This window comes from Sminthopsis crassicaudata, chromosome 2, assembly GCF_048593235.1.
Source record: "Sminthopsis crassicaudata isolate SCR6 chromosome 2, ASM4859323v1, whole genome shotgun sequence".
NCBI classification, from domain to species: Eukaryota; Metazoa; Chordata; class Mammalia; order Dasyuromorphia; family Dasyuridae; genus Sminthopsis; species Sminthopsis crassicaudata.
The window spans coordinates 448178672-448195163 of record NC_133618.1 but is presented as its reverse complement, the minus strand read 5'-3'; the positions used below and the strand labels follow the sequence as shown (position 1 = coordinate 448195163).

General features: G+C 38.8%; 1 protein-coding gene across 1 annotated transcript in view; it reads left to right on the top strand.

The window, feature by feature from the left end:
* The first annotated feature begins 2083 nt into the window (after window positions 1-2083).
* The window catches only part of ARHGAP40 (Rho GTPase activating protein 40), a 71670-nt gene continuing 57261 nt past the window's right edge, over window positions 2084-16492 (top strand). Inside the window, exon 1 of the mRNA XM_074292667.1 lies at window positions 2084-2180. The gene's annotated coding sequence lies outside the window, so the exon portion shown is untranslated. The remainder of the gene's footprint in view (window positions 2181-16492) is intronic.

The following is a 16492-nucleotide window of genomic DNA, read 5'->3' as shown; positions in this document are numbered from 1 at the left end:
GATTCCCAAGTCCATCACTTTTTAAAAATAAGATAAATATTTTTTCCAAATAAAGATATTTTTTCTCCCTCTCATGTCTTGCTGCTTTAGGAGAAAAAAAGAAAGTAAAGAAACAAACTAACAACCATTGTAAGATATGTGCACAATCAAGCAACACAAATTCCCTTATTGGACATGTATGAAAAATACATGTTTCTCCCTGGTCCCTGAGGAATCCATTGCTTCTCTTTTAGGACTTTGGGAGAATGTTCAGTATTATGTTCTCTCCAAATCACTTCCTCCCTTTATAGGCTGAGAGGTGAAAGCTTATAACAGACCAGAATGGCAAGAGTAATTTGACAAACATTGACTTTGTTTCTACTTTGTTTAATGTATTATGGTTGACATAGGAGTGGGAATGGAGGGAAAAGGGAGAAAGACACATAAAGATAAGACCTGGCCTCGGAGAATTTCTGATCTAGTTCAGGAATATGGCACATACACAAATCTAACAAGAAATGTTAAGTACAAAAAGCTTTTTGAGATCTAAAGAAATGGCATATGAAATTCAATTGAAGGAACTGGGGATGCTTAAAGTTGAGAAAAAAGACAGGGTAATGGGAAAGAGAGGAGACAGTGTCTTCACCTATCAAAACTCACTGAGTTACAAAGAACTTTGTCGAGATCATTTAATGTGGAAACCTGACATAGCTGACATAGAAGAGGAAGGAGATTATATTCTTTGTGACTGAAAAGGGCAAAACAAGGAACAATGGGTGGAAGTTACAAGGTGGCCACATTTTTCACATGTTTTGTTTGTGAAGAGAGTGCTAGGCCTGAAGTTTTAGGAAGACCTGAAGGACTTGAGTTCTGGGCTAGTCACTTAATCCGATTTGCCTCAGTGTTCTCATATGTAATGAGCTGAAGAAGGCAAACCACTTCAGAATCCTTGCCAAGAAAACCCTAAATATGTTCACAAAGAATTGGACAGGACCAAAATGATTGAACAAAGAGCTATAGGCATCATGCCAGTTCTTGAAGCTATAGGTGTATTTTTTTTAATTGCCTGGAACCATAAATGACTGCCCTGAGCCTTTAAGTTTTCTCAAGTTCTGTGCATGTGTTGTGTTATTTAATCTTCAGAACAACCCTAGGAGGTAGGTGCTATTCCCATTTTACACATGAGAAAACTTGAGGCTGAGATTAAGTGACTTGCCCAGGACAGCCCAATAATTCCAGGGGACTCTGATGATAGTGAATTCCTCATCACTAGAAGTATTTGAGCTGAGCAAATTTTCCTACATGAATGCAGTAGAATACAAAATGATGATTATGAGGAGTTAGATGGCACGGTGGATAAAACACTGGCCCTGGAGTCAGCAGAACTTGACTTCAAATCTGGCCTCAGACATTTAACATTTACAAGCTGTCTGACTCTGGGCAAGTCACTTAACCTCAATTGCTTTACCCCTCAAAAAAAGAAAAAAAAGAAAAGAAAAAGGATTATGAAAAATTTAGAGAAATGTAAGATTTGTATGAACTAATGCAAAGACATAAAAGCTGACACAAGAATATAAAATGTGACAACAATGTAATGAAATTAACTATTATAGCACAGTTGAGTTTTAACCTTATTGGGTAAATGTTTTGCTTAAGCACACTTTACGCCATTCTTCATTAATTTGGGTTAATTGTATGACCGCATTGGCTGGCACGAGATTTACCAACTCTTTTTATTATAATTTAGTCAAACTTTAAAATAAAATTGAATTCTGTATGATGTAGAAAACACTGAACATCTTTGAAAAGAGATAATGAAACATAACTACTCCATAATCAAGAGGTTACCAAAACAAAATATTATATACATTTTAGGTGATGTTTCTGTATTGGATATTTTAGTGAATTGTTTTTCTTTGTCACAAAGATGGAATCAGTCTGGAGGAGATAGGTGAGAAATAGCTCATAGAATTACTTAGTTAGAATAAACTTTTCTCCCCTTTGGCCATTAATAAAGCATATTAAAAAAAGTTAAGAAAAGAAATATATAATGATGTAACAATAATTCTACCTAGAAGGGAAAAGGGAAAAAATGTTTAACTGTTGCCTGACTTCACCCATACCCGGATCCCCAGGCCCCAGCTTGTGTGGCAGCCAGTTCGTTACCGCAGACATTGGCCGGGCTCGAGCCTGGTGTTCAGGTACCAAGGGTTGGTTCTCTGGGTTCCCTTCCTTGGGAGAGACAGTGGTAGTGGTCTGGGATGAGGGAGAGGAATAATCTATGTCTCATTCCTGCAATAGGCCTTCAGGAGAAAGATTATCTTGCTGATGGGCACAGAAGCCTGAGGAACAGATTTGTGTGGTTTCTCAAGGGTGGATGAGAGTACCTAAGAGAGCAATAAGAAATATTTTCCTAGAAATTGGTGTGCATTCTATGCCCAGCATAAAAAGTCTTTTTTCCCTGCCAGTCATTGTTGCACATTCAAATACACCTTTGAATCCTTATCTGTTCTGTTTAAGATTTAAAACTAAAGAGACCATAATCCAGATCTTAACCTAGAGTCAATGACCTTTAAAAAATAACTTTTTCAATAAAATTGGTTTCCTTTTTCATCCTATATGTTTTATATTCTGAGAAGAGGGTCCAAAAGCTTCACTTGACTGCCAGTGGAATCCATGGTGCAAAAAAAAAAATTAAGAACGTCTGATTAGTTCAACTTATTAATTTTTCAATGAGAAAAATGAAGCCCATCAAAGAAATGTTACTTGTCCAAAGTCACATTGCTAGTAAAGTATATGTGTGGGATTGAAATATTGAGGATGGAATATATAATCCTTGTGTGTGGATGGGCTCACCTGAAGGAACTAATGCTTGGCTTAGAGCAGAGGAAAATGTGGAAGGAGTACTATTGCTATCTTCAAGTATTTTTATTAGGCTTAGCCCCAGAGGGCAGAACTTCTCATTTGGTGGAAGTCATAGAGAAATAGGTCTTAAAGAATCCCTGTTCTCTAAAAACAGAATGGGCTGATTTGGAATTGAAGGAATTCCTCATTACTAATGCTTTCTCAGAAGTGGTTGAATGACTGATAATCAGGGATGTTATAGAGGGAACTCTCCTGCTGCACAACAAAGAGTAGGGTTGAATGAAAGATCTTCAAGGTCTTCAGAAATTGGACATTTTGTAATTTTTTTTTCATTCTGTAATTTTTAAAGACCTTTCTTGGGGGAATTAGTCTAGGACTTGGGCAGGTGATGGTTACTAAACAGTGCACCCAAGTACATTGATTTCTGTGATACTAGCTGAATAAAGAGGAAATGAAGGGATAATCTATTTAAGATAGGGATCACTATATTTCAATTTCATTGAGAGCTTGTCTGGATAAAGACAGAAATACCTATGTGGTCTACTCAGAGCTTAGTAGAAAGGTAGCACTGTGGAAAGAATTTTAGAACTTGAGCTGATTTTGAACCTAGATTCTATAGTTCACTACTCTTTGAGCTGGGTCAAGTCACTTGACCTCCATGGGTTTCAGTTTCTTGTACTATAAATGTGCATGTTAAACTAAATGAAATCCAGCTTCAAATCTGTGATTTGATTCTATTCACCTCCCCTTTATTTTTTTTTAAGTAACTATTTGCTACTTACTAACAGCTAAAGTTATTTTGACCATATTAAGACAGTCCAGAGCAGCACCAGGTGATTCCACTTTGCACCTGTTTATTTGGTAGATCTCCCATGCTTTTCCCTGCAAGAAATTTTTCTGTCCCCTCTAAGTCCCTGCTTCCCGCTCCGACAATTCGTAAAAAGACAGGTGGTGTGGGCCCTCACCTTGCACATCAGGGCATGTGCAGAAGCTCCCTCCCAACCCCAGAACCTGTTGAGTAGCATTCCATGAAATAGCAACTGTACAGACTGGAGCTGAGAACCATAGACAGGCCTGAGGTAACCCACCCTCATTTCCCTGGTGGGCTAGCCTGGAGGACTCAGAGGGCGTTGCTGCTATCCTGCACCAGGTGCACCCTCATTCTGTCTCTCTTTCCTGTCCTTTTCTTCACTTTTGGGAACTAACACCCACATGATTGATATCCCAGAATGGCTCATTGCATCAAACCTTGTCTCTGAGAGAAGGGTTCTTAGTGGTGTGTAGGACAGCAGTAGAAGAGGCATGGGAATGCTAAAAGTGTCAGTGGGGGCAGCTGTCCTTAATATATGGTGTGTGTCTGCCCCTGGGCTGTAGATTATCTGGCCTTCAGTGTTCCTTGTCATCCTAGGGGTCACTGCGGGAGTCGTCTGTGGTTCATTTGGTTGCCAGTACATTTGAAATGTTACTGTCTCAGCCACTTAAGGGAGGACCCTGGGCAAGCCATTAAACTTTTCAGCCTCGGTTTCCTCCTCAGTAAGATGGGCATAATAATATTATCTACCTCACAATGTTGTGATGACAATCATGTGAAATGTTTTGCAGAGCTTAAAGAGTTATCTGAAGGCTGACTTTTTAAAAATTCAATTATACAAACATTTAACTAGCAGTTATGAGCAAGGTCCATATGCTAAGTACTAAGGATACAAAGATGAAAAATACAAGGGAATACAGTAAATATTTATTAAGTACCTAGTATGTGCCAGGTACTGTATTAAAATGGACAGTACTGAGGAGAATAAAGGAATGTTGATGCTCCGGACCCTGGGAGGAGACAGAAAGCCTGGATACTCTGAGTTTGCCTATGGGTAGGAGAACACCCTCAGGAAGAGGAGACACCAGCTGGAATAGCTGCAATTCAAGGCCCTTCCCTCTCTACTGGCAACACAAGGCAGGGAGGAGTTTGGATCCTTTCTGCCAGAATTCCCTTTAATTTTTCAAAATTGTGCCATCTGACCACAACAAACCTGAATAGAGATTTCTGTTGTAATCAAGTTTATCCCCTCCACCCTCATTTTAATGGACACACATGATGTGCATATCCATGATGGTGGTAAGTGATTACTTGTCTGCCTCTGGGCTGGAGCACAGCTGCTTGTAGGCCCTAATTCCTTTCAGCCATCTAAAAGGAATGTGCCCATTGGCTAAGTGTCTCAGTCAGTACAGATGGGTCTCTTCAGTCACATAGTAAGTCTCTCAGAGCTGTAAATTCGCTATCCCTCCCCAGACTGAACTTCCCAGGGCAAAGATCCTGGCTCCTTGTTTATTTGGTGTAGGAGAATTCCCTGCCTAGGTTAGTGAGAATTGCCAGTTTCTTTACACTTTGGATGCCTGGGGCACTGGGAGGTTAAAGACTTTCCCAGAATTGTACAAGCAGTATCTATTAAAATTAAGACTTGGAATCAGGTCTTCCTGGTTCTGAAGCCAGCACTCTGTCTGCTATATCTGTTGTTTCTGTATTATTATTATTACTATGGTTTCAACGGTCTGTAATTTTTGTACTCCTTACAACAATTAAGTTCAGTTTGCTACATACGCGTAGCTGTTGATCAGGAGTTTTTGTAGTCAAAAAGTCATTATTTAGTGAACTGACATAGGGACCAGTCTTTCCAAGCTTGGATATTAGATGTAGTGTTCAAAGCCTTTCCAGTCTGGTAGGGCCTCCTAGAGCTTAGATGCCACTAGGTTGGACCTTTAAGGACCTAGGGTCAGCTTCCTAACATGATGAGGTATCTGAGTTATTGAGAATCATTATCATAATATTTTAGAGCTATAAGATACTTATTTTCATCTGCATTTTTTTTTATAAAATGGGAGGAAAGTGTCATAATTCAAAGAATGAATATCCTAAAGCAATTCACCAATCTCCTTTTCCTTAGGAAAGATGAGCAATTTGGGGAAAAGGTCTTTGCTTGAAAGAGGTTTCTTAGAATCAAGTTGAAAAAATACAGTTAGGCTTTCCAAAAAAAAGTGGAATTGGGGCACCTCTCACTATGGAAAATCCATGTAAATTTTTTGGCCTTCTCTTTGTACTAGAGAAGAAGTCTGAATTATTATGGCATTAAAAGATGAAATATGTTGATATTATATAATACCATACATATATTTTTGCATTTTCAAGTTTTTCAATTTTCTGTGTCATTGCTGGCCTTTTTGAGTGTTGTCTGCTGGTCTTTACATGTTGTCTGAGCGTAAAACTCCCCCCAAATTCCCATTTTGTTTCTTATGTTGACTTGTAATGTATCAAAACTGTAATGAGAAAGTTGTAATGTGGAAGGGATAACTATACTCAGAATCAAATATGATATTTGCCTTGTTTAGGGCAGAAATTCTTAACTTTTTTTTGTATGACTTCTTTTGGCAGCTGACTTCTCAGAATAATGTGCATAATAATAAATGCATAGAATAAAATACTGAGGGTTACAAAGAAAATTTGTTATATTGAGATATATTTATATATATGCATATATGTATACATACATTTTAAAGTTCATGGGCCTCAGGCTGAAACTCTTTGAATAAGAGTAGGTCCTGACTTAGAAATTCTTCTTAGAATTTGGCTGTAAAGGTCAGCCTTTTCAAATGTTGACCTGCTTTGGCCAGAGCACCATTCCTCCAAGGCTCTGGAAAGGCTGCACAGATGAGACTGTGCAACTCATTCTTTGCTGTCAGTGTTGCTAAAATGTTATTGTCATTGGCAAGCTTTCCTTTTTTTCAACAAGGAAGGGATGGAAATATATTGAATGTTCTTGGTACAGAAAATGGAGCTTCAGGGATCAGGCAAGACTTAGACCTTGGCAGTCCTGAGAAAGCCTATGTGGATTCCAAGCGGTATAGGACCCCTGAGCAAAGTTAAAAGGTATATATCTTTGGCCCCTGAACTTCCTAACCATAAGTTTCACATTCTCCAAGTTTGGAACGAGTATTCTTTTTAGCCCTGTTACTTCCTGACTGCAGCAGGTGAGGGCACTTAAATCTTGCAAGAAAGGTAATCCTTAGGGAAAATCCTAAAATTGGAAATAGGAAGAAAAATTATTATTTCACTAAATGCACTCTGCCCTCCAGCCAGTTCAGTCTGCTTGCTATGCTCCAGATATGTCTGACCAGATTTGAATTCAGGCCTGACTCCACGCTTTTGTCTACTGTGCCATCCAACTGCACTCCCTTACCCCAGCAATTAAGGCAATTACTGGGAATTGATAACGTTCTTTCATAGGATGGGTAGATAGGAAGATATTGTAGACAGATATATTGCTAAATATGTGCATATTTTGTGCTTGTGATAAAAAAGGAAAATGAGAAATCTGGAGAAGGGGAATCAGAAATATTAACTGTTTTATGTTCATTCATTCAATTAAATTCCAATTGTTTTATTTAGTACCCATGATGTATAGGAAACTGTGAGAGACACAAAGAAGCAGATGACCTATTTGGAGAATGTAGGCAGTCTGAAGATTTTTGAGTAAAAGGTGAAAGATGTTCAGGAGATATATATATATATATATAAAGGAGATTACTTAGTGATGAGAACCAATGATGTCAAACTCATATAGAAATGAAGGCCACTAAACTTGTAGAAGGATTCCTATGTGCCATATAATGACGTTGAAAACATTGAAATAATAAATATTTTTTTATTTTGATTTATCTCGTTAAATATTTACCAATTATATTTTAACCTAGTTAGGGCTTTACTTGGAGATGTTGTGGGTCTCATGCATACCTTTGTTGTGAAAGGTGATGGAGAGGGAATAGACTGTCTTTTTCTCTTAAGGCAACATCCACGAGTAACAAGGATCTGCACTAAAGTCCATTGAGTGGACTATTCTTACTGGTTCAATCCTGATCTTTATTGATGTATGCCTCAGTTGTTGGGACTCACCAGGAGCATTTGATCATATATGTCCTTTAACAAGGGGCCAGATAAAAGCTTGATGCCATGGAACCAGAGCATATACCCCCTGGGTTTGTCCTTGCTACCCATTATATAAGTGATAGAAGCAAAATGACATGGCAGGTTCTAGCACTTAGAGTTCCACAGGGGAATTTGAAAGTCATGATGTCCACCCTCTCTTACCTAAAGTCACATAGTAAAGTGACAGAGCTAGAATGTGAATCCAGATTTTCTTTCTTTTTTTTTTTTTTTTTTTTTTTTTTTTTTTTCCTGAGGCTGGGGTTAAGTGACTTGCCAGGGTCACACAGCTAGGAAGTGTTAAGTGTCTGACATCACATTTGAACTCGGGTCCTCCTGAATTCAAGGCTGGTGCTCTATCCACTACGCCACCTAGCTGCCCCTGAATCCAGGTTTTCTGACTTAAGTCTGGTGTTCTTGCCACTATGGTACATAACTATGTAGTCATGACATTGCTGTTGGTTTTTGAATGACTAAGGATGCAGGATGGATAGAATGCTGGACCGGGAGTCAGAAGGTCCCAATTAGGAGTCTTGCCTCAGACACACAGAGTTGGTTATAGATGCTAACTTCCAGTTTTATGCACTGCATTTTAAGAATCAATCTACTATTTATCAAGTGCCTGTTATGTGCCAGGTCGTTGTGTCAGGGATAGAAAGACAGAAAGGAATTTCTTCTCTCTCTTAAGAGCAGAGTGGCACAGTGACAGAGCACCAGATCTGAAGTCAAGAAAGATTCCTCTTCCCGAGTTCAAATTTGACCTCAGACATTTATTAGCTGGGTAATCCCGAACAAGTCACTTTGCCCTGTTTACCTTGGTTTCCTTTAAAATGAGAAGGCTGGACTCAATGGCCTCTAAGGTCTCTTTCACAACTATAAATTTACAATCCATTTGTCATTCTTTGAATAATGTTTGCTATGTCCTTACAACATTGAAGGAAAGTTTTGCTTGGAGTTTGACTCAGAAATGGAGAAGCATTAAGGTATGGAAGATTGCTCTATTTGAAGTTAGAAGATATGAATTACATTTCAATCTCTGTTACTGTCTGTAGCACTTCGGCTCCCCTGGGTCTCTTTCTTCATCTATAAAACAAGGGAGTTGGCCAAGATAAGCTCTGAGGTCTCTGCTGGCTCTGTCTGTGAGTGTAGTCGGGGGTTTGGCATGCCTCCCAACACTCTCTGTCTCCTCTTGTTTCTCTCCTTTTAGGATTCTAGAATTTTTAAAGATTCGAATAGTATGCTGAAATTTTTCTAAAAAAATTTTTATTGAAGTTTTTTATTTTTTAAAACATATGCAAGGATAAGTTTTTCAACATTGACCCTTGTAAAACCTTGTGTTCCAATCCCCCCATCCTCTCCCCTAGATGGCATGTAAACCAATATATGTTAAACATGGTAAAATATGTTAAATCCAATATATGCATACATGTTTATACAGTTATCTTGCTGCACAAGAAAAATTAGATCAAAAAGTAGTAAAATATGAGAAAGAAAATAAAACCACAACAAAAGAGTGAAAATACTATGTTGTAATCCACATTCAGTTCCCATAGTCTTCTCTGGGGTAGATGACTCTCATCACAAGCTCATTGGAATAGGCCTGAATCATCTCACTGTTAAAAAGAGCCACATCCATCAAAATTGTTCATCGTATGATCTTGTTGCTGTGTACAATGATCTCCTGGTTCTGCTTGTCTCACTTACATACTGAAATATTTTGCTTTTGGAAGCTCTCCTTGCATCACTGCCATTCTGCAGTGAGTAGCAAACTGATCTTTTTAAGGGACCCCTGAATAACCATCAGGGTGGTCCAGAGGAGAAGACTAAGTAAGGAGATATTTCACCCCAAAACATGCTATTTTCTGAGCTCCTGCTCTGTCTGTGTTTCCTTTCCCTACAAGGTCACAGTATCTCAGAGTTGGGATAGCATAGGATCCTAGATATAGACCTGAAAGAGACCTCAGGGGCTATCTAGTTCAACCCCTTCATTTTTACACTTGGAGAACCGGAGGCCCACCAAGATTGTGACTTGCCTAAAGTCATAGAAATGAATGTTGAGGCAGAATTTGAACTTGAGTTCTCTGACTTCAGACTTGCCATATCCAGAAACACCACTGTTGACATCTAATCTAATGCATCCTTGAGCAAAAATCCTATTTCCATATCTAGGAAGTGGCCTCCTGACCTTTGCTTAAGGACCCTCCACTTTTGGAGAGCAGTGATTATTAAAGGGGCCACAAAGACATATGCTGGAGGTGGAGTCAGGAGAGACTGAAGCTGATTCTATTGCCTAATGGATACTTGGAGCCCCACCTGCTTTGGGGTGAGGTTATTGTAAAAATCAAATGAAAGTTATGGTGCTTTACAAACCTTAAAGTGCTATGAGAATACTAGCTATTATACTTAGGAAGTTTTTCCTATGCCAAGTTTGCTCTGTTTTTTTTTGTTTTTGTTTTTTTGGTTTTTGGTTACAACTCCCCTCACCCACCCACCCATCACCCCCTTATTTCCACCCTCTGGAGCCAAGCAAAGAACATCTACTCTCTCTTCTATAGGACATCTGTCTAGACATACTTGAGTACCCTTAACATCTCCCAAACTTATCTTCTCTTCCAGATAAAAATTAACTCGGCCCCTTTCCCAGCTTCCTTGTTCTCTTCCAGTATTGTTAAATGCTTACTACCTTCGTGACCCAGGACAAGTCCCTAAAATTCTTATTGCCTCAGTTTCCTCGTGTGTGTGTGTGTGTGTGTGTGTGTGTGTGTGTGTGTGTGTGCGAGAGAGAGAGAGAGAGAGAGAGAGAGAGAGAGATGAACTTCATGATCTCTTAAAATTCCTTCTAAAACCTAATGATTTTTGGCAATATCCTTCCTTCTTTCACCCTGCAAAATTATCTTGTTTTTATTTTGTATCTAGAGAATGTCCCAAAAGTCTTCTTGTAACTTTAAGCTATAATATCTTACAGAATCTTCAGAATCTTAGGTATCCCAGCTTAAAGCTGCACAAAGACTTTGGGGACAGCCTTTATTTTATATATGCTTATGTAAGACAATATTGTTTCCTTTTTCATTCATGCCTGAGTCTTTGTGACCCCATTAAGGATTATCTTGGCAAAGATACTGAAATGGTTTGTCATTTTCTTTCCCAGCTCATTTTTACCGATGAGGAAACTGAGGCAAACAGGGTTAAATGACTGCCTATGGTCAAATACCTAGTAAGTGTCTAAAACAAGAATTGAACTTAGAAAGGAGTCTTCTTTGACTTCAGGTTTGGCACACCATCCACTGCACCACTCAGCAACTTGGGTAGAAGAGAAGCTCCTTTTTGTCTTTCTAACCCTAACATGATGGTTTAACACAGAACAAGTACTTGATAAATGCTTGTAGATCGATTCTAATAAGATGCATAAAACGGAACACTTTGGAGGATAGCAACTATATCCAACTCTTTGTTTCCAACACAGAGAGAGCTCATAAAGAACTCACTAAATGCTCATGACTTGGATACATAATATCACATAATGGATAGTTTTGGGCTTGAGACAGGAAGACCTGTATTTAAATTCCACCGCTAATATTTACTAGTTGTAAGTAACCAATTATTTCATTTTTTGCTGCCTTATACATAAAGACAGGATAACAGAACTTCTACTCAACTAAACTAATGTATATCAAACAATTTACAAGTCTTAAAATGCTGTATAAATGTCAATACTATTTTTAGATGATTTTTAACTTAAGGAATGATATTTCTAATTTGATCTTAGTAGGACCTTTTTATTTTTCCTTTTCTCTCAGATATGGACAAAGATGAAGAAATTCAAAGTCTGAATTTTCTGTTCTAATGATGATGATAAATACAACAACAACAGCTTTTTAAAAAAGCTTTTAACTGTTTACAAAATACTTTGAATATATGTATATAATTTGATCTCCCTAACTGCCCTATGAAGAAGTTAGGGAAGTTACTATCTCCATTTTTCAGAGAAGAACACTGACTTTTGGGGCAGCTGGGTGGCTCAGTGGATACAATATTAGGACTGGGAATCTTCACTAGCTGTAAGACTTTGAGCAAGCCACTTAACTTATAAAGAAAGAAATGGCAAATTGCTCCAGTATCTTTGCCAAGAAAACCTTATGAACAATATGGTCCATAGGGTTACAAAGAATTGGACATAACTGAACACAAGTGTATTGACTTGCCTAAGGTCACACAACAATTAATGGGACTGAGACTTGGATATTCTGACTTGATATCCACTGCTCTTCTCACTTTATTGTAGCTGCCCATGGCAAATCAAAGGCAACAAGCAGGAAATGTTCATGGAGTTTTCTGTTATCCTGCTGCTAGGGATGCTGAGGCTGTGGTAGGTGACTGGAGATGCAGAGTTCTGAGCCATGCTAAGAATAAAGCCAATCATGTGTCCAGACTAAGGCCTGCACCAACATGGCAAGTCTTGGGGAGTGGAGAAGAAGGGAGGGGCACCAAATTGCCTCAGAAGGAGCAAAAGTGACCCTGTTGATCAGTAGTAGGATTGGCACTTTTAGCTTGCATGAGATAAGGAAACCCAGTTGAAAGAAAGAGAATTAGTTTATTTGGGTCTGTGAAGAATGTGGACATTCTCTGTTATGTTTGACTAATCAAAAAAAGGTTTATTGACCATGTTGCTGGGGAGAATACAAAGCAAGAAGCAAAGTCCCTGACCCTGGGACCTCACAGTCTAGAGATGGAGACAACAAAGCTGTAACTAAGAATCCTGGAGAAGTACCATAAACATGCCAGGGTAACCTTAGTAGTGGGGGGAGCAGTGCTAGGCAGGGGAGAAGTTTACCACAGCCTGCCATCTGTCAATAGCCTTTTATTTTTGGTTAATTTGTCTTGCTAACTAGGTACTAGTCAGTGATATTTTTATACCACTTTAGGATTGCAAGTGCTAAAGATTCCTGAAGTTTCACCTTGGTGAAAGCTTAGCTTTAGCTCTAGGATTCAAGGTTCACTTGAAGTAATTCAATATGTAGACCAAAGGGCTAGATTTTGTGCTTCAGACACTAGGTATGGAGAAGATTCCGAGGAAGGAGAAATCCATGTGGAGTGGAGTGTGAGGGAAGATTTTATGGAAAAAGTTGGCCTTTATCTGAGCCTTGAAGGAACAATGGAATTGTTAGACCCTGGATAATAAACCATAGCCCCTCTAATTGCACCTCTGTATCATAGTACTACGGAACAAGTACTTATTAAAGGCTTACTATATGCCAGGACTTGTATGAAGTGCTTATTTATTGTCTTTTTTAATTCTTATAACAATGATGGGAGGTAGGTGCTATTGTTATCCCCGTTATACAGTTGTGGAAATTGAAGCAGTCAGAGGTTAAGTGACTTACTCAAGATCCTGCAGCCAAAAAGTATCTGAGATGTGAATTCAGCTCTTCTTTGTTCTTGGCTCAGTATTCTCTCCTGTATCACCTAGCCCTTTAGAGAATGGGTAGGATTAAGGGAGGTGGTGAAGATGGATGTGTCCTAGGCTGGAGGAAGGGCTTGAACAAAGATAGTGTGGTGGGAAGGCATCTGGCATCTTGGAGGAGAAAACTGATTGGCCTGCAGTGTTTGCATTGGAAAGGATCAGGAGATAAGGAAGGTTACAAACACTGACTATTCTATGGACAACCTTGCTTCTAATCTCTTCACCTCTCCATGGATAGCATCGATGATCTCACTGATCTAGGTAGCTCCCTCTATCAATGCAGGTCAGCAATATAGTCTTTGAGTTGACCAGAGCATTGTGAGGTTAGGTGACATATTGGGTACATGTCAGAGATGGGACTTTAACCCGTGTCATCCCTGCTCTGAAGCTGGCTTTTAGTCATTTTATCACTTCAGCTCTCTTACAGAACTACTCAAAAAATCTTCGTAAGGCACAGATTTGATTATCTTATTCCCCTCTTAAAAATCTTACCCGGCTCCCTCTTGACTATAAGATAAAGTACAAACTCCATTGCCTGATGATAGTTTTCTTCCATCTGACACCAAGCTACCTTTCTACCCTTCTTTTACATCATTTACCTTTGAGAGCTCTCTGTTCCACTCTAACTTGATTAATCTTTGCTTTTAGCTACATTGCAAGCTCGTGCCTTTGTGAATTTGCTCAAGTCATCACTAGGCTAGGAATGCTTTTTTTTCTCTAATTATATTTTATTTTTCCAAATACATGGCAAAGATAGTTTTTCAACTTTCACCTCTGTAAAACTTCATGTTCCAGATTTTTCTCCCTCTCTCTCCCCCTCTCTCCTTTAGACAGCAAGCAATCCAATATAGGTTAAACATGTATAATTCTTCTAAACATATGTCCATATTCATCATGCTGCACAAGAAAAATCAGATCAAAAGGGAAAAAAGCAAACAAACAACAAAAACAAAAGGTGAAAATATTATGCTTTGATCTATATTCAGTCTCCATAGTTCTCGAAAGCAAATGACATTTTCCATTCTAAGTCTATTGGAATTACCTTGAATCACCTCATTTTTGAAAAAAGACTCAAATCCACCCCAGTTGATCATCACATAATTTTGTTATTGCTCTCTACAGTGTTCTCTTGGTTCTACTCACTTCACTTAGTATCAGTTCATGTAAGTCTCTCCAGGCCTCTCTGAAATCATCCTGTTGGTCATTTCTTACAGAACAATAATATTCCATAACATTCATATACTATAACTTATCTAGCCATTCTCCAACTGATGGACAGCCACTCACTTTCCAGTTTCTGGCCACTACACAAAGAGCTGCCACAAACATTTTTGCACATGTGGGAATCGTTCCCTTCTTTAAGATCTCTTTGGGATATAAACCCAGTAGTAACACAGCTGGATCAAAGGGTGTGCACAGTTTGATAACTTTTTGAGCATAATTCCAAATTGCTCTCCGTAATTCTGCTTTCCTTCAATTAGCTCAGATGCTTCCTTTTGCTAGTGGACCATTACTCTTTTCCAATCTTGGGAAGTCTCGCTTTCCTTAAATCACCTTGGGTTTATTTATCTGTATGTATTCTGTATCCCTCCAGGAGAATGTAAGCTCCTTAAAGTCAAGGACTATTCTAGCATGGTGTTTCATACATAGTTGATTCTTAGTATAAGTGTTGAGGTGAATTAATTTATCTTGAATGTCAATCTAAATAGAATAATAATCTGATAAACAATGGGGAGAGATTACAGGGGGCTATCCTTTAATATAATATGTAGGTGTCACAATGGCTAGAGCATCAGGTTTGGAATTGGGAAGACTCATTTTCACGGAGTTCAAATCTGGCCTTAGATGTGTGACCCTGGGAAAGCCACTTAACCCCATTAAGGAAGGAAGGAAGGAAGGAGAAAAGGAGGGAAAAGAAAGCAAGAAATAGGGGGAAAGGAGCAAGGAAGAAGAGGAAAGGAGGGAGTAAGGAAGAAAAAGAGTGAAGAAAAGAAGGAAGGGTGGGAAGGAAAGATTGATTTATTAATTTATTAAATGCTTACTATAGTCCAGGTGCTAGAAGATCTTGATTTAAATCCAACCTCTTCTACCTACTGGCTGTTTGCCCCTGAACAAGCCTAAGGCTTTGTGTTGTAGAGAAGGTGAGGCCCTGAAACTGTAGAAGGAATTTTCTTTTGGGAGAACGCCTATGACAGTGAAATCACAGATTGAGGCTCTATTCCTACCACTTGAAAAAGTGGGTAAGCAGTTGGGCTTCCTGTTGGGAAGACCTGAGCCCAAAATTCTTTGTCTGGCACATAACATGGGAAAAAATAATTTAACCTGAATCTGTATTGGTTAAAGAAGTTTTCTCAATAGAAGTTCCCTGTACCAATAAGATCACCAGTCCAGACCCTTCCTTTTCGTTTTTTGTTGTTATTGTTGGGTTTTTTTCAGACCCTTCCTTTTCAAAATAAAAGATCCTAACTAGTAAAACCAGAAGAAAAGGGAAGGAGTAAGAAATAGTTGGATTTAAGTTCAACATAAGAACAAATTTGCCAATAAAAAAACTGCCACAAAATGGAACAGGTTACTTTGGTAGGATGGAGTTTCAAACAGAAGTTGATGTGCCATATTCATTGTAGATGGTGAGCTTAGATTCTGGTTGACCCAAATGATGTCTGAAGTTCCTTTCAACTCCAAGATTCTTTCAGCCCATAAAACCTGTAAGTGGCAGAAGGAGTTCTCCTGGCTCTTTCTGCTAACCCACACTGCTATTCACTTTCACATATATACAAATCAATGCTTGATGGTCTCTCTCTCTCATTTGTGATTTTAAGCCAGTATCTACTCTCTGTACCAATGAAAACGAGGAACTGATCTCTGAGCCAAAGACTCATTGTTGAGGTGGTCTCTGAAGGGGATACCTTGAGGAGTCCCACAAAATGGGGATATTTGAGCCCCATCATGCTATTGTGGTAAACTGCAATGGATATTGGAACAAACTGAGAGACTGTAGTAGAGACACCATTTCTACGTAGCTCAAGATGATTTTGGGACAACTGTGTTTTTAAAACATTATTGGTTCCCCCTTCCATCCCCTCCCTTTTTTTTTCTTTCCTGCTGGTTTTTCAGTTTCCTTAAAACTTGACTCAAAGGAGGCATTGTTCACCTTCCAGTCAAGATGATGGCACAGCTGAGCTTTTTATTTTGGTTTAGTCATGCACATGGTCAGATGT